Genomic DNA, 20101 nt, shown 5'->3' with positions numbered 1-20101 from the left:
GTATCTGTTCTTGAAGTGTTGCGGCCAGGGAGATGGTGGAGACAATCAATCCCAGATGGCGCTGTGCCCAGAGGGGACAGATAAATGGGGACCACCAGGTGTGCCAAAACAGCCGGACAGTGACACCAGCTCTGCAGGCTGGAGATGCATTATATTAAGTTAAAGCAAATGCATCTGATAAAGACAGGTTTGACCAAATTATATTCTCACTTTGCTCAATAAAATGAGCCTCAGTTCTCTGTGATGAAATCAGTATAACTTAGCATTTGTAAAGGAAACATTTTCTGTGACATTGGATGCCGTTTAATTTTCCATTACCCTCAAAAGGAAAATAAGCAAATAAATACACAAGTTCCAGGATGGTGAGGCTGGGGTTGTGAGAAATGAGGATCAGTAGAAGTAATTATTTTCTTGCTCTGCAGTTTCTGATGTCCGCCATATTGCACAGAAACAAACCCTGAACTCCACACATGTCCCTTTCATATTCGGAAATAAATGAAGATAATTGCAGACAAAAACTACTGCGTTGTAACTGATTTAGTTGTTCAATTTCAGTGACTTTTAAGTTGAATTCCATATACAAATAAAAGCTGATGGCTGACATGATGTTGTTCTATACAAGTCTGTCACAGCTGTTACATTACACTATTAGACAATACACACATTAGATCTTTCAATTCCCTCATTGCAGAGACTTCCGTCATGCAGTGTGCTTAGCAGAAGGAGTTGTTGCAGAGCCAAACTCTGTTTCTTTAGAAACCAAATGTGAGATCCTTCCAATATGCATCTCTGATGAAGAACAGTGATGGATTGTGACATCCAAGAAATATTAAGAGTTATTTCAGGCATGATTGCTTTTAGACTGTACAGTCTGTTGCCAGTGGCAAATGCTTTTTATCTCCTCAATGACTGGCTCAGGGAAGGATTAGAAACTGGTTTGACAATCCCAGAGGTAAAATCAACAAAGGCTGAACACGGTTCTTGTCTGGTTGTTTGGGAGCAGATCTGGCCTTGAAAGAGTTGGGGGTTAGAAGTTGTCATGATAAGCTTTGAACCATAGTGGAAAGAGCTGGTGTTGAATGAACACAGACCACTAACTGACTCCCGACACCCCAAGTCATGAATAAGGGAAAATGTGCAGCACTAATCACGAGAAAATAAACAAAGCAGCACCCCCAGGGCATCATGGTAACAAGAGGAATGACTGTGGGATGGTGAGACTTAGACATCATGAGACAAATTAACCCATGTTCATGCCAGTTTTGTTTCCTAAATTATCAGATTATCACAATGTCTTCACAAAATAAAACCAGCTGTATGTGGAAGCAGAAACAAAGTTAGACCAATCATCACTTATGATTTTGTATCACTGGCTTGTTGGGGGCATGTCACTGCGTCACAAGCAGAGGTTCACTCACTTTAATGAGTTACTCTGGATTTAAGCCAACAAGGCCTGAGGGAGCCTGCTTACAAATGGTGAGCCTCGGAGGAGCCAGCGTGCTCTGTCTGGGGGACTCCATCCTAATCTCCAGGATCGGGGGAATTTTCCCATCAAGATGAGAAGCAGATGTCTCTCTTTTTTTGTCTCACTCTCGTGCTGTCACACTGACTCTGTTTCTTTCTCCCTCCCTCAGTCAGTCTAACCTGGCCCTTCATTCCCCCCCAGGGACATGGGGAGGAACATGAGCACCATGGGAAGGGTGGCTGTCCCCAAGCGCGATCACATGACCAAGGAGCCCTTTTTATGGGAGACACTGCATTAGGTACAGAGCTGCGAGCACATGGAGCAGATCCAAGAGCTTCCAATTTTCTCATGGAAAAACACAAACAAGGCAATTTGATAAAAACGTCATGTTCTGGCGATTCCCACTAACATGCTGGCTTGCTGGCTTTTCTAGGTGGACTTGGGACTTAGACTTTAGTACTTTGTTCCCAGTGTTGGTGTAGGGTGTGGAATCACGGCGATCAGACTGAAGAGACTGGTCCACGCCTCCTCTTCTGATATAGCCTCAGGAGTTGACATTTTCACCATAAAGACTCTTCGCATCATGTCATGCACCTGCGGCTACCCTGGTGCATTGCTTTAACTTCCCTTGAGTCCAAACCTTTGGCTCCTTTGGCTCAGTTCTGACGTGCATACTCTGGCCTACAGCGTAAACAGACAGAAACGAACTGTAGGCCAGTCACCGTGTCTTTGGTCGTGGTCTGTAAACAGATCAGCAAGAGGAGGAACAGGAGTTCCCAGTAGACATGAGACCAACCGACTATCCTGAGGCAGGAGAGCAAAGGGAGGAGATATAAGGCTTATACGAATGCCTGTTAAATGTCCAAGATATCGTACCATCATCCAAGATAAGGGTTTTGGTATGAGGTTGTTTAGGCAACTAGGATTTCTGGCTGGTTGGAAAGATCATTCATATACCAAAGCACCAAGGTTAAAGCCCCCAATTTAACATAAATTACAACTTCGAAAATCTTTCAGCAAGAAACTGAAACCCTGCAGGCCTCTACATTGCTGCTCCGTAGCTGAAAAGAGCAAGCAAAAGAGAATAACCCTTCAAATAAATACTTTGGTCAGTAGAATCCCTGACAATTAACAACATTGTTTAATGTGATCTAATGACAGGGGATCTGCAATGATTTTACACAAAAATGTCTGTGTTACTGCAAATGTGAAAAAAATATTTCTTTATTATTTGGGGCTGGACTACAAGTTTGACAATAAAATCAATGTGGGTGTGTGGAGTTAGAAAGAAGTGAGCTCACCAGACATCTTTAGCATGTTCCTCATCTCTGATTCAGGCTAGATGCTCGAGGCTGCATTAGCTACTACTAGCACTATGCACCCCAATCTCTGACCAAACTATTGGCTGTCTAGTTGCATTGTGGTTACGTAGGCACAAAGTACAAGAAGAAGCAGAATACAAAAAGAAAATATGATTGGATTTTGAAACTTAAAAAAAAAATCTCTCCGCTGTGAGTTAGACAATGGAATAGAGAGTGCAATGCTCAATCAGCACAGGACTCTTTTAACTTATTTGAGAGGTACTGTTCTTAGTCGTACTGGTGTGTATTATTAACAGATAGAAAACAATCATGACATGAAACTGAGCATTTGAGGAACATTTTAGGAGGGAAATCTGAGTTTGACATGAGTGTTTGTTGACAAAAGTCAACATTTTCTGCAGAACATCAGGGAACATCCTATGTGCAATACTTATTATTGACCTTGGTTACATTCTATTATGCAGCTTGCAAATACACTATCGTTTTAGTATTTTTAATAGTTTTCAATCAATTCAATGTCAATTAAATATCAAACCAATCAAATCTAGAAAAGTGTTGACTGTAAACTTGACATTTCTATACCGTGCCATAATGAGCAAAGCTCAATGCACATCTGAGGCTGAAGCCTGAGTCATGGTTGAAGGTTACTGAGGAAGATTACCAAGCCTGGCTGAGTGTTAATAAGGCTGTGTTTACATTCTGCGGCTCCGTGTTTGAGCAGACCTGAATGACCCAGGATTAAAAAGAGGCTAGTGAGGGCTTAATGGCAGACAGACAGACACACGCACACGCACACGCACACGCACACGCACACGCACACACACACACACACACACACACACACACACACACACAAGACAAAGTGGTGCCGATGAGGGTTTGAAGGCTGTGTTCAGGAAGTACAGAGTCGTTTCATATCAGCAGGATTCCTAGTGTGGTATGCATGTTCACTTCACAGAACTGCTCCCTCATTAATTAGACTTATCATAGATAAATACTATATTAAAACTATCTCATAAACTACTACTGGTAAAACTTGGTTTATATTAAATAACACATCAACTCACTTTTCTCATACCTGACAAAGTCAACAAGTTGCTGGGCTTCTAAATCAACTGAGGAAAGTATGACAAACACAGGCCTTGATCATGAATGTGATTATAGATTCAGGTTACTTGCAGATGATCTATTTTGACATATAACTTTAAAATAAAATGCCTTTGTTGCTTATGTGAACTTGATAGTTACCACTAATATTTAGGACAAATATTCCCTCGCCAACGATCTCACATAGAAAGAGGTCCAGTTGTTTGAGATAGTGGGGAATGTCAGTGGTAGTTTTGATTTTTATGGCATGTTACATGCTACCATCACAAATGGGCCATTGAGTGACTTAGGTGGGTTTGACCCTTATTCTGAAGTTGGTGCTACAGTGTAACTTCAGAAGAAACAGTGAGTGACACACTGGAGCTTAATATATAAGAAAAACACATGCCAGATGGCATTAACTGGATAAAACAGGGAGGATGTTTGCCTGTGATCAAAGAAGAATTACAGTCTTTTGTTTACACCTGAACTTGTATTCTCCCAACATTCAAAAGCAAACACTTAGTAAGCTCATCTATCATTTTGACATATTTTGGAACTGAACAATTGCCACTCTGCTCTAATGTTCCACTGTCTAACCTCTGGGGTCTCTCCATTCGCACTCCACTACACCTGGCTATAAAGAAATACCAGCCCACAAGCACCTGCACAGCCAGCACGCTACAGATGGAAAGATTAATCACACAGCAGACGAATGCTGGTGATTTATGGGAAACTGTGAGAGTGTGGTCATAACATGCAGAAATGTATATGCGGGATGGCCTTCAGCCTAAACGGTACGGCAGGAGACTAAATGGGCAATTATTTGGAATTCAACGCTGGGACTCAAACCAAAGGGGGTTCCCTTGTCTCTTAACCAGGCAATCTGAAGAGAAGGAATAGTCCCACATCTACCACCTTTGTTGGTGCAGTTACAAATGATCCCCCCTCCCCTCTGTCTTCTTCCCCTTGGTTTTCATCCTTTTGTTATTATTTCTGCTTCTTCCTAAGAGGACATATTTCCACACTGTGACAACACTGAATCTGGGTCCTTTCTGTCGCAACTTCGCCCACTTTCCCCATGGGCTTAGTTTTATGGCTCTGCCGGGGACGATGGTTAGAGGGGGTAAGGGGCTTGCCATCCCAAGGGATTTTACATAACAGATAGACTCTGACAAATGGGTTCTGGCAAGGGATTTTTACACACTCTCACGTGATATCAGCAATTACACTAGTGCTCCCCTCCTCTCTGCACTTTGCCCCCCCCCCTGTGTCCCCTGGGAAGGCCCTTATCAATTTGAAGAAGTCACCAAAGGAAATGCCAAGTTAACTTGAGGAGGCTGCACACTGCTGTTCATCTTCTGTATGCGGTGACAGGGGATTTGCAGCATCGGGGGGGTATGTATGCATATTAACTATTAGACAGTGTGCCTTGTGGCACTGTGGACGGTAAGCTACAAGATCTATGTTGTGCACTTCGTTGGCTCCAGGATCAGATTACAGGCCTCAGAGACGGTGCACGGAGCATGGAAGCAACAGGATCAGGCTGAGCACGCAAGCATGGGAAATGTGCTCATGAATAGACAGACCTTTTTACTCTGGGCAGGAAACACAAATCTGCAGATGTTGAACAGCTGGGAGACATCAGAAACTACAGCATGGGAAATAAGTACTCATACAACATAGTATACAGTTCACAATGCTGAGTTACATGTAATAGCCTGTGAGAGTGATACTATAGGAATCGTCAAACTGAAATGAACACATTTCTGAATGGAGAGGCACAGGGGAATTGATTTGTACTGTTCCCTGTGCACTGTTGTCTTATTCTAAACGCCAAGATGGCACAATTGACAGCTGATTGTTTGTGTGTCATCAGTCACCTACTACTTCTACACACTTTTAGCTACAAAAACTTGTGTTGTGAACAATATCAAAATGTTCTGCTCTTTTAAGACTTTGTGCTTGCTAAGCAATTACTTTTTTTTAAAACTTTTTTCGACTATGACTTTTTAATGACTTTTTTCACCATACTGTACTATGACGTTTTTTTAATATAATATTACTTTTTTCATCCGTTCTTACGGATACTGTGCTATGGCTGAGGTTTTTTATCACTTTTTTAACATACTAAAGTATGACTTATTCATGGCATTTTACAACATGCTGTACTTTAACTTTTTTATCACTTTTTTTGACATGCTATGTTATGACTATTTTAGACATACTATAGTATAACTTTTTTGACTTAGTACACTATGACTTTTTATCTCTCTTTTTGATATTCTATACTATGAATTTTTTAGTCATTTTTGTCAACATGCTATATCATGAGTTTTTCGATATACTATATCATGAGTTTTTTTTATAATATATTTTTTATACAATAATCTTTGACATAGCACACTTTATTTCCACTATATTAAGTGAAATAGACAAATGTGCAAAAATCCTCATCTCTTCTGACAAGTCAAATGGCTTAGAGTGATAAGAGAGTGATTGGTAAACAAAAGGTTGAGCGTTTAAGAATGTTTTGAGGTCTGATTAACTAAGTGAAAGAGACAAATGGGCCGAAATTACAAACTTGTGTCTCAGGCAGTTAGCTTAGGGAGATAAGAGAAAGATTGGAAGGTTCAGTGTTGTTTTCAGCTCCAATTTACCAAGTGAAATAGACAAATATGCCCAAACTATACAAACCTTTGTCAGCTCAGTTTGCTCACGGTGAAATGAGAATGGATGGAAGACAAAATGTTGAGTGTTTAAATCTAGGAAGTTTCATTAATTTTTGACTATGTGAAAGAGACAAATATGCCAAAAACATAGCACTTCTTTGACATACTATACTGTGACCTTTATGACTTTCCATACTCAAACTTTTTTATCACTTTTTGTGACATACTTTACTATGACTTTTTAATCACGTTTTCCAGAAACTATACTATGGCTTTTTCAACATACTGTACCTTGACAATTTTATCACTTTTTCTCACACATTGTACTATGACTTTTTTTAATCACTTTTTATTGACTAAATGTACCATGACTTTTTTATCACTTTTTTCAACATAGTATACTATGACTTTTAATCACTTTTTTCAGCAAACTATACTATGGCTTTTAAAGTTCCAATATGTAATATATTTACTGTAATAAATCCCCAAATTACTCCAATGCGTCATCAGAGATCAAGGAAACATACAAGTTGAAATACTATCTTTTCTGACAAGAATGCTGGTGCCAGTATTTTCACCTTTTGTAATTTTGATTCCATGAAGTGCAGGAAGTGTGTCTGTTAGTTGGGAACAGAGCTCTGCGTGAGCACGGGCTTTTATGACTGTAACTATAGCCAGCATCTAAAGTTAGCTACTCTGCTGTGCAGTGAAGTAATACATGTGAGACAAGCGTCTAGCAAAATTGTTGTGAAAGCTGCGGTCTCAGCCTGGCAACCATCGTGAACTTTGAGTCTGGGGAGGAAGGAGAGGGAGAGACAACTCTCTCCAGCATTTTGAATTGGTACTGCAGTAACCTATTTTTAACACTAGCTGTCAGTATTACACATTGCACCTTTAATGGCTTTTTTCGACATACTATGCTATGACTATTTTTGACATGCCATGGCTTTTTTTTTGACATGCCATACTACGACTTTTTGTCACTTATTTGGCATAAAATGCTATGACTTTTTCAACATGCTATACTAGAAATTATAGCATACATTCTAATTATACTAAAAGAAATTTTTGAGCTCCAATTTACTAAGTGAAATAGACAAATATGCCAAAACTATGCTCACCTCGGTCACCTCAGTCAGGTTATGGTGATAAGAGACTGGATGGAAGACAAAATGTTGTTTGCTCTAATCTTGGAACTTTCATTAAGTTTTGAGGTCCCATACACTATGTAAAAGAGACAAATATGCCAAAAACATAGTCTTTGTGTCAGCCCAGATAGCTTAGCGGCATAAAAGCATGACTAACAATCAGAATGTGTGTGTTCAAATCCTGTATGTTGCAATTGATTTTTGAAGACCTCCATTACATGAATGAAGACATACAAAGAGAAATGTTGTGTTGCTGTGAGTCACCTTTTTCCACATGCTATGACTTTTCAACATTTTTTGACATACTATACTATGGCTTTTTTCAACATACTATCCCATGACTTTTTAACACTTTTTTAAACATACTATACTACTGTTTCAACATCCTGTACTTTGACTGTTTTATCACTTTTTTTGATACATGAAAAAAAATATGACTTTTTTGTCACTTTTTTCTACATTCTACACTACAAAACTTTTTCAACTTACTACACAATTACTTTTTTACATCACTTTTTATCGAATAAATGTACCACTTTTTAATCTCTTTTTTCGACAAACTGTACCATGGCTTTCAATGGCTTTCTTTTAACATGCTGCACAATGACAATTTTTGACATACCATACTGTGACTTTTTTATCACTTTTTTTGACAAACTGCACAATGTGACTTTTTACAACTTTTTATGTACTGTATTTTGACTTTTTTCACTTTTTTCAACATATGACTTTGATTTACAATACGACCTTCAAAATCTTTTTTGTATACAGAACTTTGACTTTTTTATCACTTTTTTCAACATACCATGATGTTTTTATCACTTTTGTCAACATCATATGCTATGACTTTTTATCACTTTTTTCTACATGCTATACTATGACTTTTCATCACTTTTTTCAACAAACTATACTATAACTTTTTGATGGCTTTTTTAACATGCTACACCATTACTTTTTCTAACATTTTCTGATCTACTATTTACTGTGACTTTTTATAACTTTTTTCTACACTATACTTCAATGCATTCACTATATTTCTTTTATATCACTTTGTTTAACATACCATGACTTTTAACTGTTTAACTGTTTTGTGTACTACCACATGTATTGTCTTTTATTACTTTTTTCAACAAACTATACTATAACCTTTCAGTGGCTTTTTTTTACATGACTTTTTTATCACATTTTGGACATACTAACTATACTATGACCTTTTAGACATGCTATACTATGTCTTTTTTTCACTTTTTTGACATACTATGTACTAGCACTTTTGATCACTTTTTCAACATTCTATACTGTGACTTTTTGTGAATCTTTTCAACATACTATACAATGACTTGTTGTCAATTTTTATACGCACTCAACTATCACTTACAATATCATTTTTTTTCAACATACTATACTTTGACTTTTTTCTCAATTTTATCAACACACTACAAAATGACTTTTAATCCCTTTTTTGACATACTATTTACTATTACTTTTTTATCACATTTTTCAACATGCTACACTGTTACTTTTTTATAATTTTTTCGACAAATTATACTGTAACTTTTTTATGGCTTTCTTTCAACATTCTATACAATGACTTTTTATCACTTTTTCATACGTACTATACTATCAATTATCACTTTTTTCAACATTCTATAATTTGCCCTTTTGTCACTTTTTAGACATATGCTATGACTTTTTTAATCACTTTTTTCAAAATACAACATGCTAGGACTTCATTATCACTTTTTTCGACATACTTTACTATGACTTTTTGTCACTTTTTTGACATGCTGTGTACTATCACTTTTGATCACTTTTTTCAACATTCTATACTGTGACTTTTTCATCACTGTTTTCGACATACTTTACTATGACTTTTAATCACTTGTTTTTACTTTTTACACAATTACTTTTTATCCCTTTTTTCAACCTATTATACTATGAATTATCACCTTTTTTGACACACTATACCATGACTTTTTAATGGCTTTTATCGATATATTTAATTTTAGCACTCTAGTTTTTGGATTATTGAGTTGTTCATGTTTACTAATATTTTCTGAACTGTCTAAGACTATAGGCCTAACTTGTATGAATTTTGAAAATGGGCGTGCACTGAAGCCAGGACATGAATGAGGTCAGTATACTGAATTATGTCATAAGTGATGTGAATGCATATTTACAGCCTATAAGCATCACCAATTGAAAAGTGAGAAACTGTGCTATTTAGAAAATGTCCAACCTCTCATCTGGGTACATTGTATGTCTATCTAATGAAGCTCAGCGCATATTCCTTCAGGAAGACTTCTAAATAAACTTCAACCACCAAATAATAATAATTATTATTATTATAATAACAACAATAATAACAACAATAATAATAACAAATACTTTATTAATCCCGCAAGGGGAAATTACAATGTTTTCACTCTTGTTATTACACACATTACTCATAGGCCTACATTACACACACTGTACCTATGCCTGTACATGCATTAATGGAGAGATGTCAGAGTGAGGGGGCTGCCCATAGAAAGGTGCCCCTGCTTGGGGCTTCGATGCCTTGCTCAAGAGCAACTTGGCAGTGCCAAATCACAGCATGACTTCCTGCTTTTAATGTCTTCCCTCCTTGCTGTCAGCTGTCTTTTCAGGCAAACGTGTAACCCTCCTCCTCCCCTTCCACCTCCGAGCATCGGCAACCACTGCAACCTGGGTTCCTTTCCTTCAGACAGCTGCTTCGTTTAGTCTCCAGGTTCCCTCTTTACCATCACCAGTTTTTAGGTTCCATTGGGGAAATATGTTTGGCTTCTCTACCTTTAAAATATTTTTAACTATGGAGTCTAATTCCACTATGTATATATCTTATTATGTACATGTACAATGAATCTTTGCACATCTGCTACGAAGTCTCTCCTGATTGAAATATCTCCAATGACCATGCTATAAACTATAGGATATCTGGTTTACTTGCTCAATTATACAGATGTATTACAGTCTGTCATAAGAAATATTTATCATTTTAAAGTGACCAATGTGTTCCATATGCAGTGTGCTTTACAGACAGATGTTATCTCTTTGAGACTTGGCAATTTGCTGTAACATTAAATTACGCCTAATCTCAGTTCCCAGAAAGTGGTTGGGAAATGCGATCTTATTGTATAGTTGGAGCACCCTGACTCACCCAACCAGTAAATGTTTTTGTTAGGTGCCAATACGATGTTCGCACGCGTAAGAAAGCCGGGTCAATCCACAGTGAGCACTGATGCAGCCGGCTGAGGAGTGAGAGGCAACATTTCTTTCTGAGATAACTCACTCATGTGACTTCTGGATAAGAAAGTCAGATAAAGGTTCATCTGCTGTTGAATATAAGGTGTTACAAACCAAAGGAAGGTGTTAATTTAAGGAGCATAACGTCTGCATAAAGCACTAGGATTTAACCTAAAATTCAATCTTTAATACCATGTTTTATGCATTCGTTTTTATCTGTTTTTATGGCAGTTGAAGCAAGTCTCATTCCAGTTTGTAAAATATAAAAAGCTTTAGATTTGAATCCCCAAGGGAGGTATAAATAGACAGCCTCTTCGAACAAGAGAAAGTTGACCACCTTCCCTTAGACTTGCATGTTTTATTCATGCCATAGAAATATTACTGTTGCATTATAAGGTGGCATAGAATTCATTAATACTAGCCAGTGTACTGTTGTTGTAAATGTGATTATAAAACACCTTATTTGTGCAGTAATGCTCTTATCATGTGGGCACCGTTAGTTTACTGCACCTGGGCCTCGTCTGCAAAGTGACCTCTTCAGTACCTCTTCACATCTCTTTGCCTGTCAACAAAGCCTTATTCATTCATTTAAATTACAATCACAACAACCTTGTAAACTTTAGCATAGCACATTTTTATTGGTCATATAAATATGAACATACCAAATCATACAGCATTCATACAGGAAGCTGTCTGGTGTTAATGAGTTCAGTAGTCTCAGAACTACAACTGCATTGATGCAATCTCAAATTAGCAGCAAATTGTGTGTAAACTCAAAATGTACAAGGGCAACAGTAGGACATTAGTAGCCTAGGTTTAGGTTCACTCTTAGTGTGCATTACATTTCTCGCAGATGTAATCACAGTTTTGACAAAGCCTATACAATTAGAAAATTACAAATTCTGCAAAGAATGGATGTGTGCAACAAACACAAATTTGAATTCAGTCTCACAAAGAAAGAAGAAAAATACGTGTTTTTTTTCTTGGATTCTAAACTAAATATTTTTAATGAATAATAATCCCATTTCACAGAAGAAACACAAGATCATGCATGGTTTCTCCGATGCTGCTAAAGTGATCATAGTGTCATTTTTTAAACTATTAGAAACAGAAAAACACCAGAAAGAAAAAACAGTGTTTGGAAGCCCTGTGATGCAGTTGTATGCAGGAAACACAACAACTCTTGGGTCCCTCCAGAGGCAGTTATCTGATTTCCTCAAATTGAAACCTAGAAAACTACCATTAGAAATGACAACATCTCTGTGAATATGACATTAATGTTTCTTACATAAGTGAACATTGCATTTAAAAATGCAAATATCTTTGATTAGTGCAAGTGAATGCAGTCAAGAGAAACAGCAGACAAACTGGCAAAGTTATCCTTTGATGGTCCTTCTGTAATGTGCATCTCCCAGTTGAGAATATCTACATCCTGAAGAAGATATTCTGTCCAAAAACAAGTGCAAAACCCACCAAACCATAACAAGACTCTGCTTTTTGTCATCTTGAACATTTTTGAGAAAACTCTGTAAAACCTCTTTCCGCTTTTTATTACTGTGCCTGTGGGAATGGTCCTAGTTGTGTAATTAGCATGTTGACCAGAGGATGGCACTCTGGTAACAGCTGTCAAATGATGGTAAACAACACAATAGCTTGTAATAGAAAAAAGGAATAAACATAACACCACCATTAGACTCCCACGAAAGCCATGTAAACATATTAATCCTGGATTCAGCTAAAGTGAATCTCATTGAAATTAGTAACACTCAAATATAACAACAGATTTTCTGCAAACACACAATGATGTCTATTGCAACATTTATTTAAAACATTGTAAATATATATGCACCAGAACAATGATTACAATGTGTTTTAACACTAGTATTTCTGCAGGATAAAGAAATAAATGTTGTACCTTGTAGTGTTATCTGCAAAACAGACAAGAAAGGATGCATGACAATCTGTGTCATGCAATGATAAAAAATACATTAAAAAACTCCATCGTACTAATACTCTAGTGCTTGAGATTCAGCCGTGTGGAAGGGTAACAATCTTACAAGCTATTATTTATTAAAGTTAATGAGCTGACATGTGGGAATGGCTGCATTTACTTTGAGTCTGTTACATTTTTTATGTTCAACTGAAGTGTTTGTGTTTTAACTGGAAGATAACAACATGAATTCGAGCTTGCAACTGTGATCGAAACCACGTGTTTGTATTGGAACTTATACATTTTATTATTTATGGAAATGATGTAGTAAAGGTTTCAAGTTCACTCTTGCTCCTGAAGTGACATATTGGCCTGCTTCCATAAGTACTTTCCATGAGGACAAAGACAACACAACAATAAGTTATAGCAATATTTCCCATATCTTCTTTTGCTTACTGGTTGATTGATTAGGTTCCGGGAGAGCTGTTTATTGACTCTTTAAACAGGCAGTATAGTCAATGTTGATTAATGTTAATGCCATTAAATATTGCACATAAGAGACCCCCCCAGGTGTCATTGGTCAGTGGTTGCTGTACAGCGGGTGCTCGGGACCATTTCCTGTTTAAGGAAACCTCCTTTGGGACTAAGCTATCAGCGAGCATGGATTTTCTGTAAACTCCTTTTTGCTGAGTCAGTGACCATTAGAGAAATTAGAGTGACCCTGCACCTATACCAACTTAATGAACTAAGCGAATCAATCTGGATCTAAGGACAAACGGGCAATTGTGAATGATTCTCAAGGGGGCACAGGGGGAATTATGGAGATTAGGATTAATATTTCCTCAAGCAAATAATTGGAAATACCCATGCAGAACTACAATAAAAAAAAAAAACTTGCTCATCATCAAAAGTTTTGACGTTATTCTCAACAAGAGTTAGATGAGAAGATTGACACCACTGTCATGTTTGTACTTAATAGAGCTACTGTCAACTGCTGGTTGGCAAATCTGGACAAAGACTGAAAACAAACTGGACATTTAATTTAATAAATCTTTGATTAGTGCAAAAGAATGCAGTCAGGAGAAACATCAGACAAACTGGAAGAATTATCCTTTGATGATCCTTCTGCGACATGCGGCTCCCAGTTGAGAATAAAGACATCCTAAAGAACAAAACTAGTCCAAACTGGTCGTGTTGCCAATCAAAGCGAACAAAATTGGAGCAGGGGCACAATGGTGGCTCACCTTGTTGAGTGTGCACCCCAAGCACTAAGGCTCAGTCCTTACCACAGAAGCCGAGGTTCAATTCCAACATGCGGTCATTTGCAGGAGAGCAGCTGAGAGTTCAATGGCACAATTATTCTTCCTGTGGAACAGAAGAGGGAAAACTACACTATCTCTACAATCAAAACTACAGAAATCATAATAACAAATGATGACCATGTTACCATTGTGAGCATGTTAGCATGTTGGCGTAAGCAACATGTTGCCTAAGTACTACACAGAGGCGTTGTTGATGTAGACTTAACATTCATTGGAAAGGGAAATTTTGGTAACAGTTTCTCACATGCCACAAAGGGGTAATGTGCAATTGTCAGTTTATTTTATATGAGTTAAAACTCATTTAGTGGGGGCTCATCTAATCAGATAAATGTTCATGTTGTAAAAAATCAGTTTGACTAGATAGACAAAAATCCATGTTATTGCAGAATTGATGGATCAATAACTCTTTGTTAATTATTTATTAACATTTATAACTGCAGATTTGTTGTTTCATTAAAAGGTGAGAAACAAACATTTAAAACTGCATTAGTATTAAAGTGAAAGAATTAAAGTTTTTTTCACAACCTGGCAACCCAAAAGTTGCTGTTATTAATTTCTTGTTCGTGATCTGAAAAGCACTGATAAATTAATCCTTTACCATTCATTAAAACATTACACTTTACAAAATTTTAGAAACAGTGGAGAGTGGCATTTTGTATTGTGGCGCAAAACATTGTTCATCTCAGCAAATGCATGTTTGGTTAGTATTAATATGTAGTCATGTTTCTGTCAACACTCTGATGGTGCAATGGAAATAGAATATATGCAGATGAATTTGTCCAAGAGCGTCTGTTATAATAAACAGACTGAATTACCCTAAATTCAGAGCGGTTGAGACAGAATGAGACAGTCGCTAAGCTAATATCGATGTGACAACAAAATCCCGCCTGGTCAATCAGACTAAATGTCTCGTCCTTGCTGTTGTCGTCCAGCCTTCGCTCCTCGGCCTCCTCACATAGCAGCATAATCCATCATCCTGACTGCAGTGAGGAGGGATGAAGCATGCCAAAAATTTTCACTGAGGGATTTAACTCTGTTATCTCCAGAGACCATAAATCTCCAGCAGTCCCCTCCTCCCAGATTCAGCCGGTGAGATCAAGTTTAGCTTCACCCAGAGGAACACAGCCTTTGTCCACTTTTGTAAAACGACAACAGAAACACCCTGCATCAAGGTATTATCATTGAACCCGTAAGGGATGTGTAGATATCCTAGAGAGTAAATAGCAACATGATGCATATGAGTCTGCTGTCATTTTTAGTGCTTTGAACCAAAGACAGTTTTCGCCACGTGAAAACTTCTGTTCCTAACTTAAAGCTGTTTTACATTAGTGTTGTATATTATTAATAACTAAATTATCTTTCCAACTTGTTCTTGACAAAGAGTGTGCCCTAATGAACAAAAAACCAAGACGTCAGTCATGGTCCAATATGCAACTGACACAAGCATGATGTGGATTTTCGGTGAGTTATTCAATTTCTTTGTAGAAAAACAATATCAGTAATAAATTATTTCTCAAAGCAAAGTTTTTTTTTAACCTGTTACATTGACAAGCTCTGAGGTTTATTTATCTCGGTCTCATAAATGGACATGTATACTATCACCAAATGTATCAAAATATACAAAGACTGTGACATAACATGTAGACCAGAGAAATATACAGGAATGACACAAAAAAAAACTGGATTATTCACCGCAATGAACAATCTGAAAAAATGTATATGTTAATCTGTAGACACACTTTCCTTGGCAATCTCCTAATGATAGGATGGAGAGCCTTAGTGTAACATTCAGTCATTTGGATTGGTAAACTGATTGTTCTTTAACTCATTGTTAAAAGGTCAAAGGCTAAGTGTATTGACGTTTATCTAGCATTTCTTGCCAGGTGACATTAAACCATGTGTACATCCTTAACAATGCATAGCCACATGTGATGCTGACATTCAGAAAAGTGATGCTGACATTCAGAAAAGTGGAGGCATGTACACAGACACAGACAGTTGCTTATGAAAATTTCATGTGCAAAAACACGTCCAGCTAGACGTGATAATCAAGCTGCTAATTGCCTGCTGGGTCTGTTGAACAGTGCAGTACAAGTAACAGTGGTGACATGCTTCTGTGAACTACAGTTTGGTGCCACACATACAGCATCTACAGTGGGGCTTGAAAGTTTGGGCATCCCAGGTAAGAAATGTATTAATGTGCATAAAGAAGCCAAGGAAAAATGGAAAAATCTTCAAAAGGCATCAAATGACAAAGTAGACATTTGTATGATATGTCACAAAAAGAAAGATTTTATTTCCATTAATTACACTTTCAAAATAACAGAAAACAAAAAAGTGGCGTGTGCAAAGGTTTGGGCACCCTGCAGAGTTTATAGCATGCACCGTTCCCTTTGGAAAGCTGAGACCTGACAGTGTCATGGATTGTTCTCAATCATTGTCTGGAAAGACCCGGTGATGTTAATCTTAAGGTTTCAAATGCCCAGACTCATCTGACCTTGCACCAACAATCAGCACCATGGGTTCTTCTAAGCAGTTGTCTAGAAAACTGAAACTGAAAAGCAGGAGAACGTAGCAAAGCGTTTTCAGATGCCAATATACTCTGTTCAGAATGTAATTAAGAAATAGCTGTCATCAGGAACAGTGGAAGTTAAAGCAAGATCTGGGAGACCAAGAAAAATATCAGACAGAACAGCTCGCAGGATTGTGAGAAAAGCAAGTCCAAACCCACGTTTGACTGCACGATCCATCCAGAAAGACCTGGCAGACACTGGAGTTGTGGTACATCATCCCACTATAAAGAGATACTTGTACTGATATGGTCTTCATGGAAGAGTCATCAGAAGAAAACCTCTTCTACGTCCTCACAACAAAAATCAGCGTTTGAAGTTTGCAAATGAACATATAGACAAGCCTGATTCATTGTGGGAACAAGTTCTATGGCCCGATGAGGCTAAAGTAGAACTTTTTGGCAAGAAAGGGCACAGAATTTAATGAAATGAACATCTGTCCAACTGTTAAGCATGGGGGGGGGGATCAATCATGCTTTGGGGTTTTATTGCAGCCAGTGGTACAGGGAACATTTAACGAGTGGAAGGAAAAACGTATTCAATAAAATTTTGGACGCTAACTTGATGCTTTCTGTAAAAAAAAGCTGTTAAAGTATAAACTCTGCAGGGTGGCCAAACTTTTGCAGACACCATTCTTTAGTTTTTCTGTTGTTTTGAAAGCGTAAATGATAAAATCTAACTTTTTGTGACAAATTATGCAAATGTCTAATCTGTCGTTTGATGCCTTTTGGAGATTTTCCCATCTTTTCTTCTTCTTCATACACATTAATACAAATTTTAACCTGGGATGCCCAATCTTTTGAGCCCCGCTGTACTCTTCTTCCACTAAAAGCATGGTCAAACAGACATAAAACAGTCCAGCGAGAGAATTGGCATGACAGAAAAACAAAGATCTGTGGATTGTCTATTTTTAAAAATGCAGTCTGGTCATTGTATATTTTATTTATACGCGGACAGGCATCCTTAAAAGAAAGCAAGCAGGCCAATTCGCCCATCACCCCCTCAAGGCAAATCAACTTTTGTTGCTGAAGAGAGTCAAATGGGAAACCTTTTAGGCCGCTCAATGCTCTCTGAGGCTTCATGAGCAGGTGACTGCTTTTCTCTGCATGGTGATCATGGTGAACAAAGAAAGGTCATTGTAGGCTTTGAAGGACATTATGATATTTCATCTTGTGCACAGCCACAATGGACAAAGAGTGAAGGTAAAATCAACACTCACTGTTGTTTAGCAAGAAAATGGCCTTTATTGCAAGAGGAAGGTTATTACATTTTCTTCTGGAGCCATCACACCTTCTTTGACTAAAAATGTGATTATTCATCTCGCAAATCTGTTCTGATAGGATTGTTTATTCTTCGTTATACTTACATTCCTTTCCCTTTCTCTAATTACAGCCGTACATTACCACAGGGACCGGGTGATCAAAGTTGTTGAATATTTACCAAGCTTTCAAATGTCACCTTTGCAGGCCAACAGTCCATGCAGTCACAGTTGAGTTCACGTTATTCAAATGACAGACCCTTCTTCTGCCGAACAGAACCTCTTTCTCTCTTCCTGCTGCGCGAGCCAGGTTATCTTTAGTGCACATTGAATATTTATACAGCAGGTGGCTGGGGAGTCGGTCACTGATCTCTAAGGTGACTTGCTGAGCCTCTATGGGGAGTGCTGGTGTGCTGGGGTTGGCCTGGGATGAAGTCACATGGGACATATTGTCTCCTCAGTGTGTCCTTCTATTCCACTTCGGCAAAGGATTAGGTTTATGGTTGAATGCTTACCATAAGCAGTAAGAATAAGAGTCAAAGCTCTATTACTGTAGAGTGAGGCAGTTATGGTAAAACTATCATTTGATTCATCTCCAAGAATACATCATATCTGAGATCCAGGTTCTATAAATAGAAGCCAAACTCTTTGAAAACACTAAATGTACAAGCTGCACAGAATAAACACAGCTGTACAATGACAGATACATAACATTTTACATCACAAGGGGAAAAAGACTGGGAAATGTTTAAGGAATCTAATGAACATAAAAATATGCTCAGGCCATTTGATTTATTCTCCTGAAATAGAGGAGGTTAGAGGAGAGGAAGGTGAGACCATGCTCATTATGCACAGAGGATTTGTGTCCGGCGATGCTCTGAATGCTAATTATATTGTCTGAGAATGAAGTCATCCTCATTCCATTCTCATGGCTGGGGGACAATAAGACGAAATTAAAGAAGATACAAGAATCTTCTTTTCATAATAGCTTTCAATATGTGCCTCCAAGATTTGAATGATTTCCATGGAGATCACTTGACGGTGATGCACATAAGTGCAGTATGTGTGCATTTAAAATCTTAAAAGCCGGAACTTGCGATGTTCATACAATACACACAGCTCACACATAAACAGCTTTCTTAATGTGGGTTAAGGCTGCAAAGACTTGTAATGAGTCCACTACTGTCAGTGAGCAACGTTCCCTTTGAGCTACATTTTTTTAATGCATTAGCAGCTGATAGAAAATAATTTAGACAAGTACCTAGACATGGAAAAAGCAACCAACTCATAATCCTCTAATGCAGCTGTTTACATTTTGTATTGCATAAACTATGCCCCAACAAAAGTGGGTGATTGAAGAAAACTTTCTTTGGACTGTAGATGCACAGACTTGTAAGAAAGGGCCCAATAATAAATTAGCAATTCTCAAAAAGCGTTGAGAAACTTTCTGGGAATTGGCATTTCATTGTTGTAGCCACAAAGCTGTTCCCGAACTGAATGTGTGAGATAAGTGCTTTGGAGCACACACAAACTGAAACAAAAGAACAAGAGGTGGAGATTGGTTTAGTAAGTAAGAGCGGGGGAGGAAGCACTTCTGGAGTCCAAGGGCATCATAAACCCCAGCGTGTGTCTGCACAACAATGCCAACAGGGGCGCAAATTCTCCACACACTGGGAATCGATTTCACACAAAAAGTGGAGGACTTGGAAAGAGGCGTATCGGAGAGACACTGAAATACTGCATCTTGTGTTATTGGATTTGGAGCCCAGTTTTCTTTTTTTGCGCAGCATCTGCAAGCTGGGGGATCCCATCAAGTGGAGCTTCCCCGAGCCAGCCACAGAACCTGTGGCCAAGGAAAAGAGAGGAAAGAAGAAAAGAGATTGTTCTGGGTTTAACTTTTAGAATAAAATTCATGGTATATTGAGTTTTTGAAAATAATAAGAACAACTTTAGTCATGGCATAAAATAATGTGGACAAACTTCATAATCTATGCTGCTTTTATATTATACTCAGCCTACAGGAAAAGTAAAATTACACTGCAGCCCGCATTCAAGTGTAGAGGG

At 37.9% G+C, this 20101-nt stretch overlaps 1 long non-coding RNA gene across 1 annotated transcript; it reads right to left on the bottom strand.

Annotated features, from left to right (window-relative positions):
* Positions 1-7157: 7157 nt before the first annotated feature.
* LOC117936093 lies at positions 7158-16907 on the bottom strand. Its single transcript, XR_004654887.1, has 3 exons — positions 16898-16907; positions 13806-13811; positions 7158-7446 (listed from the first exon to the last, which is right to left on the bottom strand). It is a non-coding gene; the product is annotated as an uncharacterized LOC117936093 (long non-coding RNA).
* Between the last annotated feature and the right edge of the window lie 3194 nt (positions 16908-20101).

Source organism: Etheostoma cragini, chromosome 20 (assembly GCF_013103735.1).
Source record: "Etheostoma cragini isolate CJK2018 chromosome 20, CSU_Ecrag_1.0, whole genome shotgun sequence".
Lineage (NCBI taxonomy): Eukaryota > Metazoa > Chordata > Actinopteri > Perciformes > Percidae > Etheostoma > Etheostoma cragini.
The sequence above is the reverse complement of the archived record's forward strand: the minus strand, read 5'-3'. Positions and strand labels throughout refer to the sequence as shown.